Source organism: Dermochelys coriacea, chromosome 1, assembly GCF_009764565.3.
Source record: "Dermochelys coriacea isolate rDerCor1 chromosome 1, rDerCor1.pri.v4, whole genome shotgun sequence".
In the NCBI taxonomy this organism is placed as follows: Eukaryota; Metazoa; Chordata; order Testudines; family Dermochelyidae; genus Dermochelys; species Dermochelys coriacea.
Window position 1 is genome coordinate 236,067,103 of NC_050068.2, and position 10,296 is coordinate 236,077,398.

At 39.9% G+C, this 10,296-nt stretch overlaps 1 long non-coding RNA gene across 1 annotated transcript; it reads right to left on the reverse strand.

Annotated features, from left to right (window-relative positions):
* Positions 1 to 2,447: 2,447 nt before the first annotated feature.
* On the reverse strand, positions 2,448 to 9,716 carry LOC122460703. Its single transcript, XR_006282163.1, has 3 exons — positions 9,706 to 9,716; positions 6,407 to 6,410; positions 2,448 to 2,595 (listed from the first exon to the last, which is right to left on the reverse strand). It is a non-coding gene; the product is annotated as an uncharacterized LOC122460703 (long non-coding RNA).
* Positions 9,717 to 10,296: the final 580 nt, after the last annotated feature.

The window sequence follows — 10,296 nt, forward strand, 5'->3', positions numbered from 1 at the left end:
GTAGGAACTGTTTCTTTCAAAGTGTCTGTAAAGCACCACTCCTGGGTGCTACCGCAGCATAAATAAATACTAATGGCATCCTGTCAATCCCCCACACAACTTCCAATTCGACAGCGGTTCTCAAAACTTTAACAATCCAAGGACCCTCATTTTGATTTAAAAGTTTTCACAGACCTCCAAGCCCTGCCACTCAGCCCCAGGCCTTTCCCATAAGGCCCCACCCCGCCCACCTCTTCCCGCGCCCATTCCACCCCTACCCCTCCTCTTCCCCACCTCTTTCTGCCCCCTCCCCTAAGCGCCACCTTGTCCCTGACTCCTCTGCCTCCCTCCCAGTGCCTCCTGCAGGCTGGGGAACAGCTGTTCCCTGGCATGCAGGAGGCTCTGGGAGGGAGGGGGGGAGGAGTTGATCAGCGGGGCCCGCAGACCCCCTGGAGTTCCCTTGCGGACCCCAGTTTGAGAAACGCTGCAATAGGACAATGGTTCTGTTGTGACCACGCCCTGAATTTGACAGCAATAGAAAGTGGTCTTCAATCCTGCCCTCAGAAGCCTCCGCTGAGGCAAAAAACAGCAGCTCCTTCGGCCCATAGTGCCTTTGAAGCTTGTCATCATGCTTTTGCTTCCTGACAGTAGGAGTAAAAAGGATTATACCATGGAAGTGTCTTGCTGTGACATATTACACTAAAAAAAGCATTATGTAAAACAAGGAAATATACATTACAAAACTAGGCAAAAATTGCCAGAGAGTTCCTTCTCAAAGGGAAACTGGAGAGAGTCAGCTCTCCCACACTGAAAGCTTCCTTTCAAATTCAGACTCTAGCACGCTTATGTATATACACATATGCTTCTTCAACAATCTTTAAAAGTTAAACCAAAAGTAAAAACTCTCCAACTGCCTCTTCATGACATCCATTCTCAGCTGGCATCATTTTCTCCGACATCCAACTATACCAGACATTCCTAGGCTTTAGGAACATAAAACTAGATGTTCTGTAATCTAAAGCTTGAACCAAGGCTTGAACTAGCACAAGAGGAAACTGTGTATTTCTTAATGGATTCCTCTTGCATAAAACAGTATGCATCCTGGCCGTTTTTAATTCACTGCTGTAAGTGCAGTAAATGTGCTGTAACTTTTTTTTTTTTGGCTTAATTTTGTAAATAAATGTTTAAAAAAATCATTCTTTCAGTGTCTGGCTGGCTAAATGTAGCTCAATATCTATCAGTGCATTTCCAATTATATTTATTTTGAGTGCATCATCTTTTGCATAAATATATCCTGCTTTGTTGTTTGTTTAAATTTATAAGCCCTTTCTAACCTGCTGTACAAACCCAGGCATTCTGATCCATAAGCCATTGAAATCCTTCTATTGGTTTCAATGGTCTTTGCATTGGAGTCAAAGTCCAAATATTTTTTAAAGTCCAAGTGCACCAGGCTTCCTGGAGTTTGATTTTATTAAAGATAAAAAACTTTTCCACGGCTTGGGTATTCCTAGTCTTCCTCCTTCAAGACTGCTTAGTCCACACCCTAAATATCCTGTGTCCCAAAGAACCACTTCCATTGTTCTTATATCCAGGTGAGGGGACAAATGGCCTGCCTCAGTGAGTTAGCAGAGCACTTTTAACCCTTAACCAGCAGGATCACCACCTACTAACACAGTAGGGTGTTTAAAGCTATCAGCCTGTTACAATCTAATTTTAAATAAATATTAAAATTGTGAAGCTTTACAGATTCACAGTTAGTTGTTTACTTCATACTGTAAACAACTAATTGGATCATTTAGGTATCAGTGTGATAGATATTAGTGAAAATCTAAGATAGATTTAGAGATATAGCTATTAAGAACCAAATCAAAGGCAAGTTGACAATACTCCTGTATCCTGACCTTAGCATTAGCCAACAAATACTGCAGAGGAAGATGTACAACCCACATTATAATGCACCTAGAAAACTATGCAATTATTAGAGTTGGGTGGGAACTGGATTTGGGTGGGAAATTCAATTATTAGAGTTGATAGGAAATAACATGATTCTGAATGTTTTTCCTATATCAAAATGGAAGAAAAAAAGAAAAAATAATAATTTGAAACTTCCCATGAAACAAAATTAAAATAAAAAAATCCTCATGGATTGATCAAAAGATGTGGTTTCATTAAAATTTCAACATTTCATTCTGATTCTTAAAAAAATCTTGCATTATAAAATATTTAAAAGAATTGAAACAAGGTTGCTTTCAAAGATTAAATTTAAACATTCTGTTCCATAAAGGTTGAAACAGAATGCTTTGGAAGGCTCTGCTTTGGAATTTACCAAAATGAAATTTTGTCCAAATCCACGTTTCCGTGAAACATTTAACTTTCAACAAAATAGCATTTTCCTACTAGACACTTTCTGTTGGAAAATTTCTGACCAACTCCTTTCACACAGCAAGCTTGCTGAGTATGACCCCCCTTATAAATTAAACACTTATGTATTTAACATCATTATAAATGCTGGAGGCAAAGCGGAGTCTGGGGTGGAGGCTGACAGCTCATGGCCCCTCATGTAATAGCCTCATGACCCCCTGTGGGTCCCAACCTCCCAGTTTGAGATCCCCTTATCTAGTCTGACCTCCTGCATAACATAGGCCGTTGCTGATACTTTAAAATGTCCATAAACCGTGTTGTACAATGCCACAAAGCTAAGGAAGAAACCATCCATTTGTACAGGAATAACTACTCATTTAAAATATTGGAATATTTAAAAGTTTCTGCTTGAGTAGTACAACTGTGTGTGTCCTCCAGCTGCTATTTATCAACAAGATTTCAAGATAGTAGTGAAACTCATTTAAATCTTATATTTGCGTGGTCCTATAACCCTTAGCAAAAAAATAATTTGTGCTGAGTCTGAACAAAAATATGAGATCTGAATATCTCAAGGGGTGGGGAGGTTCAGGTCTGTATCTCAACCTTGGAGTTCTAACCCATTTCAATAGAGTCATTCCTTCTCTTATAACAGATTTTCATTAAAGGATGGAGGTGGAAATCATTGGTAAACAGTCTTTCCTGTTAAATGAGTCCAAGTGATAAACTAACTTTTTTTCTGTGCACATTAAATCTGAATACTTCCAGTGGCAGGAAGACTTCGGCAACTTAGTTTTGAAATGTAGATTAGATAAATATAGTCTTCTAGGACTAGGGAGCAAACAGATGATGTAGGAATAAAATCTGGTATTACAAGTTTTTCATAACTAAAATGTAGACAAAGTGCGTCCTATACATATCAGATGGTGTGTTTGGAAGGATGCCAAGATAAACACCCTGGAGTACTGAGGGTTAAACCAGCATATACTATCCATCTGAATAAGATGTTGATTCATATGATTTCCCCCCCCCCATCCTTGAAGCAATTGAGAAAAAAGAAACATAAGTGAAAGGTAGTAAAGCTGAACAAGCCCATCACTGTTCTCTGGAAAGCAAGAATGTAAAGATTCATTTCTAAAAGAGTTCTGAAGCAGCAGGGTAAACAAATCTAGGACCAAGCTGCGCTCCTTTGCATACCCTGGCAACCCCTGCAATGAAGCCTGTGGGTAAAGTCAGTAAGATTGAGGGTGTAACTGAGGAAACATTTTACCCCACAATGTATGTTTTACAAGTTGTTTTCCATCCCCAGAACCATATGTTTAAAAGTAACTTTTCTGTTGGGTCTTGAAAAATTAGCTCACCTCACTACTTTGGGGGAAAAAAAGATCTCCAGTTGCAAACTTACGTTAGCTTGTTAATAAGATAGTTCAGAAATCATTCCATTGGAATTCAAAAAAGTCAAACCTTGTTAGAAAGGATTTAAAATGTTTAATTTTTTTTATACAGCCAAAAGTGGAATAAGTGGAGCATAAGGAGAGCTGACTGATGGTAATCAAATTAATTCAATATATTAAGCACATGCTTCGATAACTCAGATTTTTCTTTATGTATGACAGAATATATTCTACCGCAGTTAGTCACTCTGATGAAGAACTAACTGAAACAGTCAGTCATGTTAATATTGAGCTAAGCAACATTATAAGCTCTGGCACGATGGGATGAGAAACACTTACCTGTTCCTACAATCCCTATACAGCTAAAAAACTGCCGCTGACTTCAATGGGAGATTTTGCCGATACTGGAGGCCTGATTCATCATTGCCCTATATCTCGTGTAGTCATTTATACCAGTGTGAAGTAATTGTACCATTCTGATAAAAATAGCACCTTGGGACCCCAACCAAGATCATGTCATCCATTGTGTTTAGGCACCATACAAATACAAAGTGAGAGACTGTATCTGCCCCGAAGATCTTGCCATCTAAATATAAATCATTTCCTAAATAGACAGATTAATGCCATTGGTGCATCTGACTTTTTCTAATGTGCCACATTTTACTGGGTCAGATTGTGCATTCTTTACACAGTCTTTACTCTTGAGTTTTATATGAGCATGAACTTGGGCCCAAGTGCTTCCTTCAGTAACGTGAATGAAACACAGGACCAAAGGAACACATTGGGGGCAAGGTGAGTGAGAGCACATAAATGGTGGAACATTTGCCCCATGTCATTATCCACTCTTCCCTGCCCGCCAGTGCTGCAGAAGTTCTGCCCTAGCTCCACAGACCTTCAATGGCATCTGATGGAGTAAGAGGGGAGCCAGAGCAGCAGCAGAATTCCACAGCAGGCTCCCCTTTGAGCCTGGCAGATAATCAAGCCCCAAGCAGCACTAATTCCCATTCACATCTGCACCCACATAAGAGAGTGGAGGTATGTGCAAGCAGAGAGGAACTAACAGGAGCCATGTTGAGAAGTTGGATAGCTGCCAGAGAAGAGTCTCTGACTTTCCGCACTGTGGCAGCCTCCTTTCCCTGTGGACTCATGGAGCTCACAGGCAAGGAAGGATGCCCCCACTACCTCCTTCATAGCCCAACTTACATTTCATCCCAATTGGACCATTCACAGAAAACATCAGAATGTTAAAATAGAGTTTTCTGGGCTCTCTGTCCTATTTGTGTGGGTTTTACTGGGGGAGATTTGCTCCAGCACTAAGTAAGGGTTTGACCCAATGCAGTCTCAGTGAGTCCTATGGTTCAAATTCAGTTAGTGCTAAGGATACTCTCTCTCATTTATAGCTTTAATAGGCCACCATTCTGCCTGCAACTTACAAAAAAAAGCATCTTAAGAAAATAATTGATAATATGTTTTTATGGTTTATATCAATGCTTTCAAAATTTACCACAGCAAACTGGTTTGTTGTTTTTGGCATCATGCTTTGACCATTAAGAAAGTGGTTATTACTGTAATTTTTGGCAATGATCTATTGAGGGGTGGTTACTTCAAAATTTTTACTTTAAGCGGTTAAAGCAGCAAGGCAAGCACAGGAACGGGTTTCTCTCAACTGCAGGAATGTCATAGGACTAGAGTGCATGGGGTATAACTGCTACAGCAATTGTTAGTACATAGCGGTTTGCTTTCAGCTCCTGTGATTTCTGGCAACTGTCCAGGAATATGCTTCTAAATGGAGGATGAAGAGCAATGATCACAAATTTTAAATAAGCCAGGGTCACTAAAAATAATTTAGGTCTGATGCCCATGGAAAACTTTATATATAGTGATGGATTATTAATTATTAATTATTATTATTATTATATGTATTACAGAAGCATCTGAAGACTCTAGACAAGATACAGGTCTCATTGGGTTATACAAGTTTAATATAAACATATATAAAGAGTCAAATCTTCAAAAGCACCTAAGTGACTTAGGAACTTAAGCCCCATTTTTAAACATGATTTACGCAGCCCAAATCCCATTGACTGTCAATGAGAATTACAGTTCAAAATAGGCTTTAAGCACTTTGAAAATTTTACCCACAGTATCGCCATGGATAAATTTATAATCTGATTGGAGACATTTCATTTTGGCACCTGTTGAACTGCAAAATAAAGAAAACAATCATCCCTGGAAGGTTTTAAAATATGTATTGCCAGATATGGAATCAGGATTAAAAATACAACACTAAGAAAAAGGCATACAAAGCAAATGTGTGCATATACACTTTTTGCATGTAAACAGCATCTATAGCCAAAGATCTCAACTCACTTTAAATCAACCTCAGAAAATCACCATGACATGGGCTGGCTATATCATATATGTACACATTCCTGTCTACATTTTGCTGCTTTGCTAGTATGAAACAATTACAATTAACCCTCCATAAAGAAATTATGGCCCCAAATGACCAGCAATTAATAGGTTAAAAATGAAAAAGCACTCAATGGGAGTTTCCAACTAGTGGTGTGTTGATTACTACCTGAAAGCGGGTTTGTATTTTGCTCATCTGACTGGAGATTCCAACCCAATTGAGCTTCCAACCTGGCTCCCCTGAGTAAGTATGAGGCTCTAACCTAACTTAGACTTTATATTTTTGTCAAAATACCTTAAATCCAACCCTCCACTTCTGACAACATGCTGATACCATAACTCATTGTCTGTAGCTAAGCTTGGTGGGCAAGACATCCACAGAGAGGCAGAAGCCTTTTGTTGATCAGCCATTTAAGCAGCACAGCGAAGAGGTGGGAATGCTGAACATAAAAAAAAAGCAGCTTGCTCACTCACCGATTAAAGGGGAATCCACGTGTGAGAGTGCTCAACTAGCGCTCAACTTTCCCCATATTATAAATGACATCCAAAAAACTACATTAAAGGAACAATAGAAAGGTTGGAAAGTCAGGTATTCAAAGGTTAGGAAATGCCAAAATGAACATTGACCAGACAGCCTTAATTCAGCCCCCCCCACCTCCTGTGAATATTCATTGTGATAAAAATTATAATTACACAATCACTTTTTTCCCCATTGCTTTGGGTTTGTGTATTTTTGGGCTCTATACTTTTTCAATGGGTTTTACTGGGGGAAGAGATTTGGCCCAATGTAATCAGTGTGTGTGTGTGTGTGTACGTACTGTGACAAAGTTCTGTCCTTGCCTCCGTGGGTCCCGCGTTTCCTGGCAGATTTCGCTAGCCTCAGAGGCTCACTGTGACCCTCCACGTAACCCTTGTTTCTCTAGAGTTAAGGGTCACAGTCTACTGAGCCATTTTCATCATAAGCCAGCGAGGGAGGTGAGGAGAAGCTATCCTTCCTTGCACAGTCTCTGTTGTCTCCCAGTCTCAGTGATTAAACAGGGGGCAAAGGTGGGGAGGGGAACCCAGGCCCACCCTCTACTCCATGCTCCAGCCCAGGGACCCTAATAGTATCAGCTATGGTAGCTGACCTTTTAGAAACATGACATGACATGTACAATTCCCTGGGCTACTTCCCCCACAGCAGCCCTCACTTCCTCAACTCCACTTCACCCTTACCTCAGGGCCTCCTTCCTTGTGCCTGATATGGTGTGTACTACTCAGCCTCTCCAACAGCACAACTTCTTCCCACAGCTCCTGACATGCTCACCCACGTGACTGACTGGGAGGCTTTTAAGTAGTTTCAGTCAGCCCCTGATTGGCTTCAGGTGTCCCAATCAATGTAGCCTTCTCCCTGCCTTCTGGAAAGTTCTGAATTGACCCCAGGTGTCTTAATTGACCTGAAGCAGCTTCCATTTCACTTAACCTGGTTCCAGGGATTTGTTTAGCCTGGAGCTAATATATCTATCTCCCAGTACTTTTCTATAGCCATCTGGCCTTGCCCTGTCACAGTACACACTAATAAAGTCAACATTTGTCAATAGTTACTCATTTCTAATATTTGATGCACAGGATTTACATAGGGAAATACTACGTTCTCTGTGGTTCCAGTGTTATAAATTAATGTTGGTACAGGTTGTATTTGTGTACATAAGTCTGTACATACATGCAAGTATTACAGTGGATGCACTTAAAAGTTTCTATCAATTTGAAAGTTTTTAGTGGTTCTACCAGTACTGAACAGGGAGCCACCTAAAGAGGAAGCAAACGTCCAGGAGGCAGAAGATCTTGATAATCAACACAGATACATCGACTAAGGAAGAGATCATTCAAGCCATCAGATCCTTAAAAAATGGGAAAGCTCCTGGCAAGGATAACTTGAATGCAGAATTGTTCAAGGTGAATCCTAAATTAGCAGCATCTATCCTTGCCCCTTTATTTACATCAGTCTGGGAAAGGGAAAAAGTGCCAGATGAGTGGACCAATGGGGTTATAATGAAGACACGAAAGAAAGGAACTCTTAGTGATTGTAATAACTGGCATGGTATCACAACTTTTATCTGTGCCAAGCAATGTATTGTGTAAGATCATAGTCCAGAGTATATCAGAGGCAGTTGTTAGCATTCTCAGAAAAGAGCAGCTGGTTTTCGGAAAGGTCGTGGATGCACAGATCAGAGCTTCGCTCTACGAAACATAATAGAACAGTGCTTAGAATGGCAACAGCAACTCTACATAAATTTCATAGACTTTGAGAAGGCTTTTGATAACATTCACAGGACCAGCCTATGGCACATTTTGTAGGAAAATGGAATTCCTTTCCATATAATCCACGTAATCAAAAGCTTCTATTTCAACTTTACATGCAGTGTTGATCACAGTGAGCACATTTTTGAAGTCAAAACAGGAATACATCAGGAGTGTGTCATGTCTGCAATCCTCTTCAACATTGTCATCGACTGGGTAATGCAGTGTACAACAGAAGATATGCCAAGAGGCATTAAATGGACTCTTCTCATCCCCTGAAGACCTGGACTTTGCAGATGATGTTGCTCTCCTATCATATACCCTATCATATACAAGAAAAAACAACTTGACTCAATGCATTCAGCCAGCCCTTGCTCTCCTATCATATACCCTATCATATACAAGAAAAAACAACTTGACTCAATGCATTCAGCCAGCAAATTGGGCTGAAAATCAACTGCAATAAGACAGATATCATGACCTTTAATACTGCCTCACCATCACCAGTACAGATAGAGGATTATGTTCTCACCAATGTAGAAACATTCACATACTTGGGCAGCACCATCAGCCAGGATGGTGGAACAAGCCAGGACATCTGGAACATAATCAATAAAGCGAGGAACACCTTTAGGAGCTTAAATACAGTCTGGAAATCATCAAAACAAACACCAAAACCAAACTCAAGTTTTATAAAAGCTTCATACTTTCAAAACTACTTCATAGTGCAGAATGCTGGGGAATGAGAAAGTATGGCATGTCCAAACTGTCTTCATTCAATACAACCTGCCTCAGAAAATTCCTCCATATATTTTGGCCCAGAACAATCTCAAACCAAGCTCTATTGACACAGTGCAGACAAGAGGATCTAAGCACCATTATTGTCAGGAGGCGTTGGAGATGGATCAGTCATGTGCTTTGGATGGAAACTGATTCTATCACCAGAGTAACAATAAGATGGACACGCTGAAGGCAAGCGAAAACGCGGTTGCCCAAAAACAACATGGCAAAGAGCCGTGGAAGCTGAGCTGAAAAACCTGGGGCACAGCTGGGGAACCATTGAAAGACTCGCCAGGAAAAGACAGGAGTGGAGGAGCTTCATCGCTGACCTAAATGCCAGAGGTGTAATAGGAAGATGACGATGACGACAACGACGACGACGACAACGACCAGTACTCCATATTATGGAAATAGAAAGTTTCTCTCAAAACTAGTAAAAACTTTTAAAATAGTAGAAACATTTCTGTTGTGATCACTATAAGTCTGTGTAAAGTACACACACACACACACAGAGTTCTGTCTGAGTTCGTTACATACTTTTATCTCCATAAGCCACTCTCCAATATGATTATTTATTTATATTGGCCAAGAACAAGAAAGTGTGAAAGAACCACTGTTGGAAGATGCCCATTTTAATTAAATAAGGGACCTTTCTTTTTTAAAAAAATATTGGTGAAGGATCTTTCACGCCAAAATCTTGTTGCATTCAAGGCACAAATTTCATTTGATTTGTAACAGCTGTGCTAACTGATTTATGTTTAGATCTTTTGATTTAAATATGTTTCTTCTTTCCCCATGGTACAGCTGCCCACAGTGAGTTTGGTACTGATTTTATATGTAATATTCTGTTTCATAGTCAACACTTGGAAAACAACTCAGAGGTCAAGAAAATTGCAACCATGTTGTGTTTGAAAAACAAAATCATGAAAATTTAGATATTATTGCACAGAAATTACATAATATTTTAGAAATCTAATGTTAGTCTTTTAGCTAAACAGTGTTACACTGCTGTGGACAGAGGTTTATGGTCTGATTTCCACAGACCTCTTTTAAAGTTGAAGATAAAAGTGACCTGAGTGACCCCCTACGTCAG